This window comes from Accipiter gentilis, chromosome W (assembly GCF_929443795.1).
Source record: "Accipiter gentilis chromosome W, bAccGen1.1, whole genome shotgun sequence".
Taxonomy (NCBI): domain Eukaryota; kingdom Metazoa; phylum Chordata; class Aves; order Accipitriformes; family Accipitridae; genus Astur; species Astur gentilis.
Genome location: NC_064918.1, coordinates 3,658,779 through 3,676,279, shown reverse-complemented (window position 1 = coordinate 3,676,279; position 17,501 = coordinate 3,658,779). Strand labels below are relative to the sequence as shown.

General features: G+C 45.2%; 1 protein-coding gene across 1 annotated transcript in view; it reads left to right on the top strand.

Annotated features, from left to right (window-relative positions):
* The first annotated feature begins 814 nt into the window (after positions 1-814).
* The window catches only part of LOC126035324 (uncharacterized protein YagA-like), a 215,819-nt gene continuing 199,132 nt past the window's right edge, over positions 815-17,501 (top strand). The window contains exon 1 of the mRNA XM_049793827.1: positions 815-862. The gene's annotated coding sequence lies outside the window, so the exon portion shown is untranslated. The remainder of the gene's footprint in view (positions 863-17,501) is intronic.

Here is a 17,501-nt window from a genome sequence, read left to right as displayed (position 1 = left end):
ATGGACATGAATAACAAAATAGCAGCTATGTCTCCCCCAACTAATAAAAAGGAAACACAGGCTTTCTTAGGTGTTGTGGGTTTTTGGAGAATGCATATTCCAAATTACAGTTTGACTATAAGCCCTCTCTATCAAGTTACCCGGAAGAAGACCGATTTTAAATGGGGGCCTGAGCAACAACAAGCCTTTAAACAAATTAAGCGGGAGATTGTTCATGCCGTAGCCCTTGGGCCAGTCCAGACAGGACAAGATGTTAAAAATGTGCTCTACACTGCAGCTGGGGAGAATGGCCCTACCTGGAGCCTCTGGCAGAAAGCACCTGGGGAGACCCGAGGCCGACCCCTGGGGTTTTGGACTGAAGGATATTGAGGATCCGAGGCTCACTATACTCCAACTGAAAAAGATATATCGGCAGCATATTAGAGTTCGAGCTGCCTCGAAAATGGTTGGTACTGAAACACAGCTCCTCTTAGCACCCCGACTGCCAGTGCTGGGCTGGATGTTCAAAGGGAGGGTCTCCACTACACATCATGCAACAGATGCGACATGGAGTAAGTGGGTCGCACTGATCACACGACGAGCTCACATAAGAAACCCCAGTTGCCCAGGAATTGCGGACGTGATCACGGACTGGCCAGAAGGCAAAGACTTTGGAATGTTGCCAGAGGAGGGCTTGACACATGCTGAAGAAGCCCTGCTGTATAATAAACTGTCAGAAAATGAGAGGCAATATGCCCTGGTCACTGACGGATCCTGTTGCATTGAGGGAAAGCATCGAAGGTGGAAGGCTTCTGTATGGAGTCCTACACGACAAGTTGCAGAAACTCCTGAAGGAGAAGGTGAATCGAGTCAGTTTGCAGAGGTGAAAGCCATCCAGCTAGCGTTAGACATTGCTGAAAGAGAAAAGTGGCCAGTGCTCTATCTCTGTACTGACTCATGGATGGTGGCAAATGCCCTGTGGGGGTGGGTACAGCAATGGAAGCAGAGCAAATGGCAGCGCAGAGGTAAACCCATTTGGGCTGCAGCACTCTGGCAAGATATTGTGTCCTGGCTACAGAAGTTAGTGGTAAAAGTACATCATGTAGATGCTCACGTACCCAAGGGTCGGGCCACTGAGGAACATCGAAATAACGAACAGGTGGATCAGGCTGATAAGATTGAAGTGTCTCAGGTGGACCTGGACTGGCAACATAAGGGTGAGCTATTTATGGCTCAGTGGGCCCACAATACTTCAGGCCATCAGGAAAGAGATGCAAAATGTAGATGGGCTTGTGATCGAGGGGTGGACCTGACCATGGACATTGTCGCGCAGGTTATCCATGAATGTGAAACCTGTGCTGCAATTAAGCAAGCCAAGCGGTTTCAACCCCTGTCGTATGGAGGCCAATGGTTGAAATATAAATATGGGGAGGCCTGGCATATTGACTCTATCACAGTCCCAAGAACCCGCCAAGGCAAGTGCCATGTGCTTACAATGGTGGAAACATCCACCGTATGTCTGGAAACATAGCTTGTGTCCCATGCCACTGCCCGAAACACTATCCTGGGCCTTGAAGAGCAAGTTTTATGGCAACACGGCACTGCAGAAAGAATCGAGTCGGACAATGGGACTCACTTCCGAAACAACCTCATAGACACCTGGGCCAAAGAGCATGGCATTGAGTGAGTATATCACATGCCCTATCATGCACCAGCCTCTGGGGAAATTGAACAATACAATGGACTGTATAAAAGACTACATTGAGAGCAATGGGGGGTGGAACCTTCAAACTTTGGGATATACATTTAGCAAAAGCCACCTGGTTAGTCAACACCAGAGGATATGCCAATCGCGTTGGCCCTGCCCAGTCAGAACTTTTATGTACTGTAGAAGGGGATAAAGTCCCTGTAGTGCACATAAAAAATATGCTAGGGAAGACAGTCTGCGTTACTCCTGCCTCAGGCAAAGGCAAACCCATTTGTGGGATTGCTTTTGCTCAAGGACCTGGGTGCACTTGGTGGGTGATGGGGAAGTCCAATGTGTGCCTCAAGGGGATTTGATTTTAGGTGAGAACAGCCAATGAATTAAATTGTATTATGTTAATTGCTATATAACCCTGCCACTGTATGTCATCATTACCATAATTGTTATATGCTATATCAATGGCATTACAGTAAAAATCACTTATATCAAGGAAGAAAGAACTGTGATAAAACTGAGCAAAGCGCAGTAGTGATGGAACCAGAACTGACTCCAGCATGCAACAATCCAACGGTGCAAACCATCCTCCTGCTGCGCCCAATATCAGCCTCTCACCACACTGCACCGAAGCCCAATCCTGCTCTGCCAACTGAGAGGACTTTGCACCATCCCTCCTGCCCAGAAAGACTGGTATGACTGATGGAGCCCAGAGTCATAGACTAAATGAACTCAATCGACATTTTATAGGGATGGCCCATAAACTAAGGGAATGATATCTTTCTGTGTGTATATATATATATTAAATGACAGGAAAGGTGATGCTGATTAATTGGGATGTACTGGAAAGTATGGGACCTGAGCATGACGTAAATGGTATAGAATAAGGGGTGGATACTGTCCTGGTTTCGGCTGGGATAGAGTTAATTTTCTTTCTAGTAGCTGGTATAGTGTTATTGTATTGGGTCTGGCTGAGATGGAGTTAATACTCCCCATAGCAGCCCTCATAGCACTGTGCTCTGCATCAGTAGCTAGAAAGGTGTTGATAGCACACCAGTGTTTTGGCTACTGCTGAGCAGTGCTGGCACAGCATCAAGGCTGTCTCTCCAACATTTTTGCCCCCCCGCCCTCAATGGCAGGCTGGGGCAGGGCAAGATCTTGGGAGGGGTCATAACCAGGACAGCTGACCTAAGCTAACCAAACAGACATTCCATACCATATGACGTCAGCTTAGGTATAAAAGCTAAGTAAAGGGAGATGGAAGGGGGGCATTTTTGTCTTCCAGAGCAACCACTACGCATACTGAAGCCCTGCTTCCCAGGAAGTGTCTAGACATCGCCTGCTGATGGGAAGTAGAGAATAACATCATTTGTTTTTCTTTGCTTTCGAGCGCGACCTTTGCTGTCACTTTATTAAACTTTCCTTATCTTGACCCACAAGCCTTTTGTTATATTTTCTCCCCCCCCCCCCCCCCAGCTGAGGAGGGGGAGTGATAGAGCGGCTTTGGTGGGCACCTGGCATCCAGCCAGGGTCAACCCACCACAGTGTCAGTCCTATTTTCCAGCCACCCATTCTCAGACTTTGCTGGATCCATTAGCATCAAGCTGCACCTGAAAAACCTGTTTCCCTTTCCCATTTCTCAGCTTGTCCTTTTCCCTGTTGTTTTATGTTAACTTCACCCTTGTAATCAATGTGAAGTGGAATGCTATTTGAAAACTAGCAGCACAGTATTATTTAATTTGGGGGGTTGATTTTGCAAATTTCTTAGAAGAGCACTGCTGTGAGCCCGCAATCCCAGGCTAATTTTTCACCCTTTTAGGGGTCCATCTACAAAGGCTGAGTTGACTGAAGACTGCTGTGTCATCTATCTCATTTCTTGTTTTGTGATATTTGGAGATTTTATTCCTCACTTGCTGATAATGCTGCCCAGTTAGTGCCTTAAGGGAGATGTACAGCTGGTATGTGGTTCTTAAGGTCTGGAGAAGATGCAGTTAAGTTGCATGGTGCTGTGGATGGTATCTATTCAGAGAGAACAGTAGCAATCTCCCTTCTCATTCAGGCTTTTTGTTTGATTGTTTCCTCTTTCTTTCTCAGTTTTCTTGCACAACTTCCTTTGTATTGTTTTATGGGAGATAAGCACTGTGCTGTGGGAACAGTGCTGGGGAAGCAGAGGCAGACAGAATAACCACCTCCCAGCTCGATCACTGTACGAAGACATAACTTTTTTCCAGAAAATGAAACAGCATTACCATATGTCATGTCCCGATTTCTCAGGATGGCGACTCAGGTTTGCTGATTCCCAGGTCAGGACTAAGATGAAATGACACCAGGGATCCTTTAACTCACAAAACTCAATTTTTATTTGCTCACAAAAATTGGTATGCTCACAACAAAAATTGGCATGCTCACAACAAAAATTGGCATGAAACCATGTCAGTAAACTGTGTAATGTGTGCTAACCATACATCACCAAACATATTCTACAGGCCTTGCTTATTTGGGGATCAGTTCAGGGAAGACAATAAGGAGAGCCCTTCCGTTGAGTCACAAGGTTCAGAGTGGACCCTCTTGCTTTCTGGACTCCCTCTCAGAGAGGAGGCTAGGGGCAGCTAGATCCACTCCCAGTCCCAGACTTGGTCAACAGTTTATGTCTAAAGGGATAAGGTGTAGGGATTCCGGGGGAGGGGGGCAGGGAGAGAGAGAAGAGAGAGTTTTAACCAGCCCTGGGTGTGGCAGTATATTCCCCCAGCCCCCCCAGCAGGAAACAAAACTTCTCCAGGAAGGGAGAAGGGGAAGGAAAGCCTGGAGGCTGCAGGTTGAAATTTGAACTGGCCAATAGAGATGCGCCAGGTACACCGAGGTGACCCTCCTGGCCAATAGAATTAAATGACCACGGGTCAGATTCGACTGCAGTATAAATGGGGTCCCGCCGGAGGACACGTTGGTAGTCCTTTTCCTTGGGTCAGGGCACTGCCTGAGGTATCTTCTCGAGGGAGAGAGAGCTCTCAGCTTTTAGGTGAGTGATATGCGCATTTTGAGCCATCACTTTAAATCTTGAGGATTCTTAAGTCGGCCGTGTAGTATTAATTCTCTTTACATCATTGAGTCTGTGGGTTTATAAATGTTACCGGACTTCTAACTAACTCTTACTGAAGAATAAATCTGAGTTTTAACACCTGTTGGATTTGGTTAGTCGTGCATCCGTAACATTTTAAATTGGCATAGTCGGTAGGATGGTGTTAATAGAGGAATTATTACGGAGGCACGGCTGCAGCCCTTCTCCCCCAGGTCTGGACTGGGCGAAGAAGCAGCGGTCCGACCCAGCAGCGGTCGTGGAGAGAGTAGAACTATGCTGCAGAACTTGTCGAGACGGCAAAGGCAGGGTGTGTGCTCTCCTGGGTGCGTGCTCTCCTGGGTGCCTGCTTGATTCAAGCACACAACTGAAAGAGTGGTTCTGCTAAAAGGCAAGGGGAAATAGATTATCTGAAGGTGGAATTGGAAGAAAGGGACATACAACCCCTTATTGAAACAAAAGGGCACGCGGGTCCGCACGGTGGGAGTCCCCGGAGCGCTGTTTGCACGGCCCCTTGGTCAGGACCCGAACTCGGCGAGTTGCAAGCTAATTTTTCGCACAAGCTAGGCGAAACCGAAACTGAGTATTTGTGGGGAGTTTCTCTAACGGGGGAGGATCGGATGCTGTTGAGTGACGATGAAATGAAAAATTACTGGGGACCGGGAATGTTTGAGTGCTGGACCGGCAGGTGATCAGTCGATAACGTCCCGAGTAGCCTACTGGGCTGGGGATGTGGACCCCAAGGAGAGAGGAGAATCTGTTACTATCCGGGTAAAGGGACTGTCGGAATTAACGGAGGGCAGCAGGAAGGTCCGCCCAGCCGGTTGTAAACCCCGCCCCGAGCGGTCTCGAACTCGTAGGCGGTCGGGTCGGAACTACGGGTCGGAAGGGACGTTCTCTGGCGGAAGGCACTGGCGCTGGGGGCAGCCCGAGCCGTGCTGCACGGGCAGTCTGCTGGCGGCATCCGGGAGTGGGATTGCTGAAGGTTAAAGCTAGAGACCAAAGGGAAGCGCCAGCAACCCCGCCCCCTCGGGAAGAGAAACGGGACCCTTTCGCGGCACTGCGAGAGGAATTGGAAGGGCTAAAAAACTAGAAGCTGCGGTTTGGGGTTCAGGCTGCCCAATCTGCATGGTGAATACCTGCCAATGGTATGCCGATAAGCAGCCTTATATACACATTCCTGTGGGCCCCAAACAGATAAGTTTAGAATTCTTAATCGATACAGGAGCCCAAATTAGTGTTTTAAATGAATGACAAGCTAGTGAGCTGGGAATTAGGCCATCGAGAAAGGCTATAAACATTAGAGGAGTAACAGGGGTGACAGAAAAATGACCCATTGTTCAAACCCAACTTTGGCTATCTGGGGAAAAATGAATGACAGCTGTGGAGGTGGCTTTGATGTGCTGGCAGGCAGACAATGGTATCTACCCAATGGTAGGGTGTGGAGCTTTGGGGGCAGGGAGGCAGAGGCTATTCATGTGAGAACCTTGTAGGTTGCTCCTGCACTACTGCAATCTAAGGTAACCCGTGTCCCTCAATACCCACTTCCAGCCGCGGCCAAACGGGGCATTTTGGAAGTAATTAATGATCTGGAGAAAAGAGAGATCATCAGTCGCACACATTCTCCTTACAGTTCCCCTGTTTGGCCAGTCCATAAATCAGATGGAAGGTGGTGACTAACAGTTGATTATAGAAGATTGAACAGTAATACCCCACCGTTAACTTCTGCCATCCCAATTATTACCTCGGTGATTGCCCACTCTCTCTATGACTTGCTCTGAAAAAAAAACAGAAAATGCAATTGGACTTTGCGACATATGGAAGCCCTTAACACTCTAAAAGATGATCTTAAGGCTTATCAGAGACTAGGTCCATTGCACCCACGAGATCCTTTAAGGGTGGAATGGGGATTTGCTGAACATGCCTCATACTGTGGCATGTTTCAAAAGGGGCCACAGGGACCAGCCAGGCCTTTATTATTCTCTTCCACTGCATTTAAAGAGATGGAGTGACGATATTCAGATTGGGAAAAGGGGACTCTTTCCCTCACTAGAGCAGTTAAGGAGGCTGAAAAGCTGTGTACTTCACAGGATGTTATAGTACAGGGTCCTTTCCCTCTCTTAAATTCAATCCTCAATGGGTCACCTCCTCTGGAGGGAGTAGCCCAAAAGGCCACAGTTAGGAAATGGTATGCATAGCTAGAAGGGATAAGCCAATTGCTCCCACTTAAGGAGGGTCTGACTAAGGTTTTCAAACTACAGCAACCTGTAAATCCTGACCCAACCTTGCTGGGTCAACTGTATAAACCTTCTCCGATTGAGGAGGCACCTGAATTTGCGGCAGGCTCAGATGTGCACGGAGTGTGGTTCACAGATGTATCTGCCCATCGAGTGGGATCAAAATGGCAATATAAAGCAGTAGCATTGGAGATTGGTACTGGGAAGACAGTCAAAGAAGAGGGTGAAGGTAGTGCACAAGTAGGAGAACTACAGGCTTTATTACTGGCCATAGAGAATGGTGCTACCATTGTCTATACTGACTCTTACACAACCTTTAAGGGTGCTACAGAGTGGCTATGTCAGTGGGAATCTAGTAAGTGGGAAGTAGGTCATGCGAAAGTGTGGAGGAGAGAGGACTGGCAATGTCTCCTGGCAATAGGGAGGTCCCAACCTTTAAAGGTGGGATGGGTGAAGGGACATGCTTGGGATGGAACCCCAGCTGCAAAATGGAATCAGCAGGTGGACCACCTGGCCCAAATCAGGACAGTCACCAGTGAGAAGGAAGATTGGGATAGACTAGCAGAATGGTTGCATATCAAATGAGGCCACTCGGGGAAAGCAGATCTCCATTATGCATGCCGATCTCGGGGTTGGCCAGTGTCTATGAAAGCCTGTGAAGCAATTCTCACAGCTTGCCTGCAATGCCGATTAAAGCTTAATCACCTAAACCAAGCTCTGGCCCAGCATATCAGACAAGGCAAGGCTCTTTGGAACACGTGGCAGGTTGATTACATTGGTCCTCTGAGACCATCTCATGGGAAGAGATATATTTTGGCAGGAGTGGAAGTAGTATCAGGATTGTCTATGGCAATGGCTGTTGGCACAGCCACTGGAGACCAGACAGTCCAGGTTTTGTGAGAGTGGTTTGGTATTCTACCTATTCCTGAATGCATTCAATGTGACAACGGATCACATTTCATGGCCACAGTGGTACAAGACTGGGTGCAAAGGGAGGTCATCAAATGGGTGTTTCACACCCCATATTACCCCCAAGCCAATGGTATAGTTGAGCGAACCAATGGCTTGATTAAAAAACATGCTGATGTCTCACGCCATAACTGGGACACAGGATTACCACAGGCAGTTTTTACAGTTAACAACCGGTGGGGAAATCATGGAAGTCCAAAACCTCAAGCATTTGGTCCTACGGAACCATTAAGGGGCGATGACTCTATACCAGATGACCAGAGACACCAGTTCCCACTGGGGACATATGTAGGCCAATCTGTCATGGTGAAACTGCCCTCCATTGGCATTGTTCCTATGACCTTAGCAAAACCCAGAGGCTTGTATGCCTGGGAAGCCTTGGATGGGAGTGGAAAGACTTGCTGTATCAGTGCCCAGTGGATAATACTGGACTTCTAACCCTGTGACCCGGTTTTAAGACCAAGGCCTAGTTTGTGCTTTTTTTACAGGACCATGGAGGAACGAGTCATTCCAGTCCTTTTGCTGACAGTGATGATGGTGACAGGTGTGGATGGTGAAGATCTGGATGATAATGCTGTGGCAAAATGGACATTAATATATCACAAGTCCTTGAGCTCGCATGAGAGCAATGTAACAATTATAGTTGGAGGTTCAGATTGGATGGGGGAGGAGGTTATACTCATGTTGTTTATAGTTGGTCACCAAGTGCAGTAAATGCTAGTTCAGTATGAAACACCAGATGTGACTATATCCTCCAACTAACCCATGGGATCATGGGGTGGAGTTGGAATGGTACTACACTATGCCCTGAAATTCCATGGGGGCAACTGTGTATGGTACCCAAGGGAACACCGATAGAGTACTAGAACTGAATTTACAACTATCAACCTTAACCAACGTTGCATCTGACAATTTGGGAACTCTTAAACTATCAGTTAGAACATATTGGTAAAATTACTATAAAAAATTGGGCTGTATTGGATTAGATGCCAAAGAAAGAGAAGGGTATATGTAAAGTTTTGAACATGTCAATGGGCAACTGCTGTGTTCACTCCAAATGTGTCAATGTGGCTTCAAGACTAAATCAATGAGAGAATATGGCAAGAGACCTAGAAGCAATTGCTTCTGCACCAGGGATCAACTGGTTGGAAAAAGTTTTGATATGTTCAGTTTTTCTTTCACAGGGTGGGTGACCAGCCTTCTCTAATCTTTAATAATGCTTGTAGTTATGATTACTGTAGTCTATATTGCAATAAGTTCTATCAAATGCTTGGTAGTAAAGCCTGTACTAACAATTAAGTATACTCCCTTAAAACTGTCCATACACTGAATATTCCTGTGTTTGATATTCCATTTTAATTGTAGACCAGAAGGGAATGATGGCCCACAATGAGCGTCAAATTCACCAAACTGCACCCCTTTTTAACTTTGGAGGCAAGAGGTGACTGTACCACCACTCCAAAGAAACCAGTCAAATCATGACTGTGGTCACAGGGTGGACTGTGGCAGTACATTCCCCCACCCCATCCCACCAGCAGGAAATGAAACTTCTCCAGGAAGGGAGAAGGGGAAGGAAACCCTGGAGACTGCAGGTTGAAATTTGAACTGGCCAATTGAGATGCGCCAAGTACACCGAGGTGACCCTCCTGGCTAATAGAATTAAATGACCATGGGTCAGATTTGACAGCAGTATAAATGGGGTCCCGCCGGAGGACATGTTGTCAGTCCTCCTCAGAGCAGCTGGTCTACAGTCGAGGACTCCCCCTTGGGTCAGGGCACTTGATTAACCCTTTCACTTCTCCTATGCCAACTGTATGAGTTTCAGTAACAGTTTAAGCTCAACCAGGGGTGCATTTTCCTCATGCCAGTGAGATCAGCAAAGCATGGAGGGAAACAACCTTACTCTAGGAGAAGGCAGTGGTTAGTTATCCTGTGGTTAGTGCAGATTACTAGCAGCCAGTAGACCTGGAGTCCCTACCTACAGCTTGTCCCTGCTTTCCTTTTGGATGTTATCCGTGATAAAGAAGCAGCTAATGAAGCACCCACTTTAGGACTCGCACTGGGACCTGCAGATGGAAAACACTACCTAAGAACAGGGTATTGCTTAAAAGAAAAAAATAAAAATGCAAACATGAAAAGTATGAAAAACAGTATTCTGTGTTTTTCCTCTATAATAAAGCTCTCTGGAAACAAGTCAGTCTTTAGCTACCCATGGTATTCTGTGGTATTAAAAGGTTGAAATACTTCATTTGCAATTACAAAACACACTTTTCCACAGCATGGCAGTGCCACGTCCTTGTTAAATGAACTGCAAACAGCAAATGACACTAGAAGACATATAACTTTGGCCTATTAAATACAACTGCAGAGCAGCCTATTTTATTCTAGGAAAATAAAACAATCTTAGCAGTGACTTTAGTAAGCTAAGCTCTACTCTGTAAAAATGTATGTAAAAATGAATCTGAGTACGTAAAATTTTTCTGTTGCATTTAGCCTAAGACCGCATTTTTTAGACACAAGGAAATAAGCAACTGTGATGCTACAGTAGCTGTGTGTCCTCATTATATTTTAAAAAAAAAAAAGTTATTTGGACCACTTGTGTTCCACTAGAATGCTGTGTGTAAGAAAGTGTTCATGCTGATACAAACAGTCCAACATTGCCTTTCATGAAATTACAGTAGCTGATTTCATCAGTTGCTACACATGGCAGAGAGAGAGATAACTAATTAACAGAGAATTCCCTATGAAAACATAATTTTAAACCATTTTGGCTTCACCTTCCAGCAGATGGACTGCAAGAGATACTACAGGAAAATGAATCAAGCCAGTTAAGTGATGGGACACTTCCTTCCCATACTGCAGATATTTTTGTTATCATGCTAATAAGTCTGAATAAAATCCAGCACTACTATGTTCAAAATAGTAGTCTAATAAAAGTTCATCTGCAGTGTCCACAGTTAAGCCTGATTTTTCAGAAATGCTGAGCATCAAGCAGTTTCCATTAATTTCCTTCCAGGGAAGGAGCCATACAGAGTGCAAATATGGTGGAGCTGTCACTAAGGCATCTGGAGAAGAAGCCAAGAGAGTTCATTTAGGCCAATTGATTGTATATCCAAACATTTGCAGCCAAAAACTTTAGTGAGGAAAATAATTCTTTGTTCCTACACCACCTTTTATTTTCTATATTAAATGCACAAAGACAACATATTGACCAGACATGACACTGGAAATCAAGAGAGGTGCACTCTAATCCCCCGGTGCGTGGCTTGGGACAGCCAGCCCAGGCATTACTTGCCTTGCTCTACCTTCCTATGGAAGCAGCCTGCCCTGCCAGGAAGTCTATTCTGCTGGGATGTTGGGGGCTCTACCTCTTCAGCAACAAAGGAAAGACTCAGAGGGAGCTGGGTGGAAAATAAAGCTAACTCCCCTTGTCCCCTCTTCCCCTAAAATGCAAAGCTGAACAATCATCTCTCACTTTCTTTTGCATTCAGCAGAGCTTTTTTGGTGTTAAGAACAGCAAGATGGGAAATCTCTGGAACTACAACTGTTTTTCATACACTGCTGTTATATTTGAATTGAAACAAATCAAGTTCAAATTGTATTCACTAAATATTTATTAAGGTAGGAAAACAAAGCAGCTCCACCAAGGCTCACGAAATTAGGCAAGCCGAGCAGTCTCTTTTATTTTCACCGAGGTCGGTCTCCATCTTTGGTACATCCCTCGCCTTCTTCCATAATCGTGACTTCCTCAGGATTTATGCTCGCTTTTGGTAAATTCACAAGGTATATCGAAAGCTTACGTATTTTACATAAATTTAAACAAGGATATAGGTTGTCATGATATCACAATACTGCAGCCCAACATCAGCATTTTTTTCAACAACTGCTAGAATGTAAGGTTCCGTTCTCATGGCAGTAAATAACATTGTAGTTAAGTTTTTCTTGTCAAAACAGGATGTTCTCACATCTGGTGTAACAAGTTTGTTTCCCTTGCTTAACTTGTTCGATCAGCAAATTACCTATAATTACTTATTACAATCCCCCCCTTCTTTTATTTACCAGTGATTTGCTGATTAAACCTTGATAAAATTTCACGTGCTGCATCTAATTCAGGATTTTGGTTTGATAGAACTTTCAATTCCAACTCTGATTGCTTCATCACCATTAACTGCACTTTTTCCAACCTGCTCTTAACAAAGGTTACAAATTTATTGATGATACAAGGTCCAAAAGTCAGTGCTAGTAGCAACATTATGAGGGGTCCCACTAAGGTAGAAATTAAAGGTAGTCAACCATGGTGACTGATTAAACCAAGATTCATAGCAGGAGGACTGAGCCTCCCGTTCTCGTTTTCTTTTCTCTAATCCTTCTCTGAATTTGGCTAATGAATCTCTTACTACCCCTGTATGGTCGGCATAAAAGCAACATTCTTCACCTAGGGCAGCACATAATCCTCCTTGTTGCAAAAACAAAAGATCCAATCCTCTCCGATTCTGTAAAACTACTTCTGACAATGAGGTTAGTGATTTTTCCAAATAGGAAATAGATTTTTCTATGCGGGCCAGATCCTCGTCTACCGCAGCTCTTAAAGATGTTAGACCCTGGTGTTGTTGCATTAAGGAAGTTATTCCTGTCGCGGTTCCTGTAACCCCTAACCCTATTAAAGTGGCTATCATAATAGCAGTAAAAGGTTCTCTTTTCTTGATGTTGTGTCCTATATTGTCCCAGTGTACATACATAGTCTCCTCTTTGTGTAAGAGAATCCGGGGTACCACAGAAATTTGCACACAAAATTCAGATTTGTTATTATTTAGAATCGTGGTAGACAAACACGGAGTTAACCCTGTTTGGGAACATATCCACCATGCTCCTGCACTAGGCAAGATCCATTTACTATCTTTGGTAAAATTTAGTGTCTGATTCATACATAGTTTTCGTTGTTTTTCCCTGACTTTTCCTATACACCAACCACTCCCTCTTACTTGTTGGAAGGCGATTCCTACCTTTCGTTCGTTCCACTTACATTGGGAGGGACTTTCTTCGGTAGAGGTGTTATATGGGGAAGATAAAGCTATGCCTTCATAAAAAGGAGGCTCTATGTCATAACATAACCAGCAGGAAGTGGTAAAATTTGGATTTGTTTCATTTAAAGCTTGATAAGCTGCTTGCATCACAGCCCATAAGGGTTTATCATCTTTGGGTTCCCCTTCCACTTCACTTGTAAGGATTGATTCACTTGTAGGGAATGAGTTTTCCTCTGGGGTGACTGAGGCCCAAGGGTTCTTTACCCTTGGCCTTTTCTTTTTCTTCTTTTGCCTATTAATAACCCGATTGGGCCCTATTGCTTGTGACATTGTAACTTCCCGCTTCTGAATTACTATTGAGACCCCTATATCAGTCCCAGGTTGCCAATATCTTACGCCCCAAGTTTGCCCTATTAACCATCCGTTGTCTCGGGGTTGCAATATTGTGACTTTTAGAGATGTACAGTTTCCTCTTTTCCACACATTACCACCTTGGGCATATCCTGGTTGGTCACACCCGAGCGGTTCCCAAGTAACATTGAGATGCTTATCCTTCCTACCAGGTACCCAGGCCATTGCAATAGTCTCACATCCCCAATAAGCACAATAATATTCATAAGGGGAGTTACAATATCCAAGTCCTGGGTTCGAACGGGGGCACCAATAGGTAGCTTTAGAATTCCATCCCCAGCGGCGTAAATTGAGAGGACTACAGTTCTCATGACCCATTAACTCACAATTGGTTATGTTAAAGGAAGGTGATCCTGCTGTGATATTAACCTTAAGGAGTTTAGAATCATCCCATCTAGAAATGGTCCAATTGAAAGGCTGGTGGTCATTTGCTATGGTGATGTTAATCAACATCATTACTAGGATACCAGCTTTCATTTTCCCCACTGTTCAATACCTCTCTGCTTTTCCTCATCTACTCCTTTGCAGGGAGCAATGGGATATTAATATCTTCTCAGCAGCAGCAGGTAGTCTTCAGGGGAATATTGCTGGCTTTCCTTTTACCACGCCTTTTCCTCTCCAGTAATGATAATTTTTTTTTATTTTTTTTTTAAGGTCTAAAGAATTTGTTACCTCTCAAATGTGTTTTTGCTTGTTTTGTTGTTGAGCCCGTTTCCAGGCGAATCTTACAGCACACTGCTTTAACACTTTTGGCCAATTTGTTTCATATACCTCCCAGAGTTCAGGCACTAGCAATTCCCATCCACAGAAAAGTTTACAAACTTCTACTCGGTCTCTCAGTTCCCAAGTATGATCTTTACGACATCTCATACAAAAAGGTTGTCTTTGAAAGGATATGCAATACCAGATTATGTTACAATTTAAACATTGACAAGCAACCCAACTCGAGTGTTCTAGCGTAGGGTGTTTCAGACAGGGTATATATCTATTGATGTTTTCGGTCCAACTTAATTTGGGTATCCTGGTCTCCACTTCACAACACAAAGGAAAAACTTGAGGGCTTCCCGTTAGTTTATATAGTCCACTTCCCCCAGTTTGATAAGGTATCGACTCACTATGCCAAGGGGCAGAATGCACCTTTCTTATGGTGTTTCCCGGCAGTATCTGGAACCACTGATATAAACTATCTCTTACTTCTCCCTGGGGTTGTGTCATTTACCACTTTATCCTTTTGCAATTTTATCCGGAGGTCCCCGGGTTCCGACGTCATGGTCCAATTTTCTGGGAAAATGGGTCCTTTTATCCTACTGGTGTGCATCCATCCTTTTTCTGCAGTTCATATGGCAGTATCTGTGGTAAGCAGAACAACAAAGGGTCCCTCCCAACGGGGTGTTAGGGAGGTCTCTTTCCAGGTTTTTATGAGTACCTGGTCCCCAGGCTGAATTCAGTGTATGGAAATGTCCAAGGGAGGTCTTTGTACTACTAACCCTTTTGTGATGGGTTAACCCTGGCTGAACACCAGGTGCCCACCAAAGCCGTTCTATCACTCCCCCATCCTCAGCTGGATAGGGGAGAGAAAATATAACAAAAGGCTCGCGGGTCGAGATAAGGACAGGAGAGATCATTCACTATTACCGTCACGGGCAAAACAGACTCAATTTGCAAAACATACTCAATTTATTACAAATCAACCAGAGCAAGGTAATGAGAAGTAAAATGAAATCTCAGAACACCTTCCCACCACCCCTCCGTTCTTCCCAGGCACAACTACCCTCCCGGATTTCACCACCAAGCCCCCCCAGCGGCACAGGGGAACAGGGATGGGGTTTATGGTCATCACACGTTATTTTCTGCCGCTTCACCTCCTCAGGACGAGGGCTGATCACACTCTTCCCCTGCTCCAGCGTGGGGTCCCACCCACGGGAGACAGTCCTCCACAAACTCCTCCAACGTGGGCCATTCCCACGGGCTGCAGTTCTTCACAAACTGCTCCAGCATGGGTCCATTCCACGGTGTGCAGTCCTTCAGGAGCACACTGCTCCAGCGCGGGTCCCCCACGGGGTCACAAGTCCTGCCAGAAAGCCTGCTCCATGGGCTCCTCTCTCCACAGATCCGCAGGTCCTGCCAGGAGCCTGCTCCAGCGCGGGGTTCCCACGGGGTCACAGCCTCCTTCGGGAACCCACCTGCTCCGGCGTGGGGTCCTCCACAGGCTACAGGTGGATATCTGCTCCACCGTGGACCTCCCTGGACTGCAGGGGGACAGCCTGCCTCACCAGGGTCTTCACCACGGGCTGCAGGGGAATCTTCGCTCTGGCGCCTGGAGCATCTCCTCCCCCTCCTTCTTCACTGACCTTGGTGTCCGCAGGCTTGTTTCTCTTACATGTTCTCACTCCTCACTCCGGCGGCAGTTTCTCTCCGTCCCAACTTTTTTTCCTTCTTAAAAATGTTATCACAGAGGCGTTACCACTATCACTGATTGGCTCGGCCTTGGCCGGCGGCGGGTCCGTCTCAGAGCCGGCTAATATGGGCTCGCTCTCTCTCGAACACAGGGGAAGCTTCCAGCAGTTTCTTACAGAAGCCACCCCTGTAACCCCCCCCCCGCTACCAAAACCTTGCCAAACAAAACCAATACACCTTTCTTTCTTAGTTCCTGTCTCCTTTTTGTGAGTTCTAAAATATATTCTGTTAAAATTTTGTCTTCAACCTTTGGGTGTTCCACTAATAACCCAAAGTTATAAGGCATTCCATACAGCATTTCAAAGGGGGATATACCAGTATCTGTTCTTGGCTGAGTTCTAATGTAAAGCAAAGCCAATGGTAAGCATTTAACCCAATTCATTTTTGTTTCTACCATAAGTTTGGTCAGATGTTTCTTTATCTCTCCATTCATTCTCTCTACCTTCCCGGAACTCTGTAGGTGCCAGGGAGTGTGGTATTCCCATTTTGTACCGAACAATTCAGTTGTTTCTTTGATTATCTTAGATGTGAAATGGGGGCCTCGGTCTGAGTCAATTACTGTAATAGTCCCATACCTCGGAATAATTTCTTCTAAGAGAATTTTAATAACCATTTTTGCAGTTGCCTTTACTACTGGAAAGGCTTCTACAAAGTGTGTAAGATGATCAACCAAGACCAATAAATACTGATATCTCCCAACCTTCGGCAACTCGGTAAAATCTACTTGTATTTTCTCAAAGGGTCTTTTAGCCAATTCACGACCTCTTTGAACCTTTTCTCTCAATTGTCGCTTATTCACTTTATGACAGGTTAAACATCCTTCTAAGATTCTTTTAGCTAAACTATGTATGCCAACACAGGCATAATTTATTTCAAATTGATCCACCAAGGTCTGAATTCCCCAATGAGTCTTATGGTGTAATCTGTTTAGTATCCCCCGGGCTAATCCCTTAGGGAGAATTTCTCTGCCATCCGGTAACAGCCATTTATCACCATCTCTTTTTGCTCCAATTTGTTTAAGCTTTTCCATTTCTTGGAGAGTGAAAGTCTTATTTAATCTTAGTTTTTCAGGTTCGTCTCTCAAGGTCTGGACTACTAATAACGCAGCTCGTTTTGCTTCTGCGTCAGCTAGATTGTTTCCTCTCACAGTAGGAGTTAGCCCTCTTTGATGTCCTTTTACATGAACTATGGCTATTTTTAGTGGGCCTCTTAATGCCTTTAAAACTTCTAGGATTAACTTTTCATGGACCAATCCCTTTCCCTGGGTATTAATTAAACCTCTCTCTTCCCAAATTTTCCCAAACGTATGTACCACTCCAAAGGCATATTTTGAATCTTTATAAATAGTTCCGATCTTATTCTCTAAGAGCTTTAATGCCCTCAGCATAGCATATAACTCGCACGCTTGAGCGGACCAAGTTTTGCTTAATGGCCCTGATTCTTTTATCTGAGAAGTATATCCATCCACTATGGCATATCCCGATTTCCATTGTCCCTCAACCACTCGTGAGGAACCATCCACAAATAATTTTTCCCCTTCGTCTAGCTCCTCTTCTTCTAAATCTTCTCGTATTTTAGTCTGCAAATTTATTAGTTGGAGGCAATCATGTGTTAAATCCTCTCTAGGCTCTCCATATAGAAACTGGGCAGGA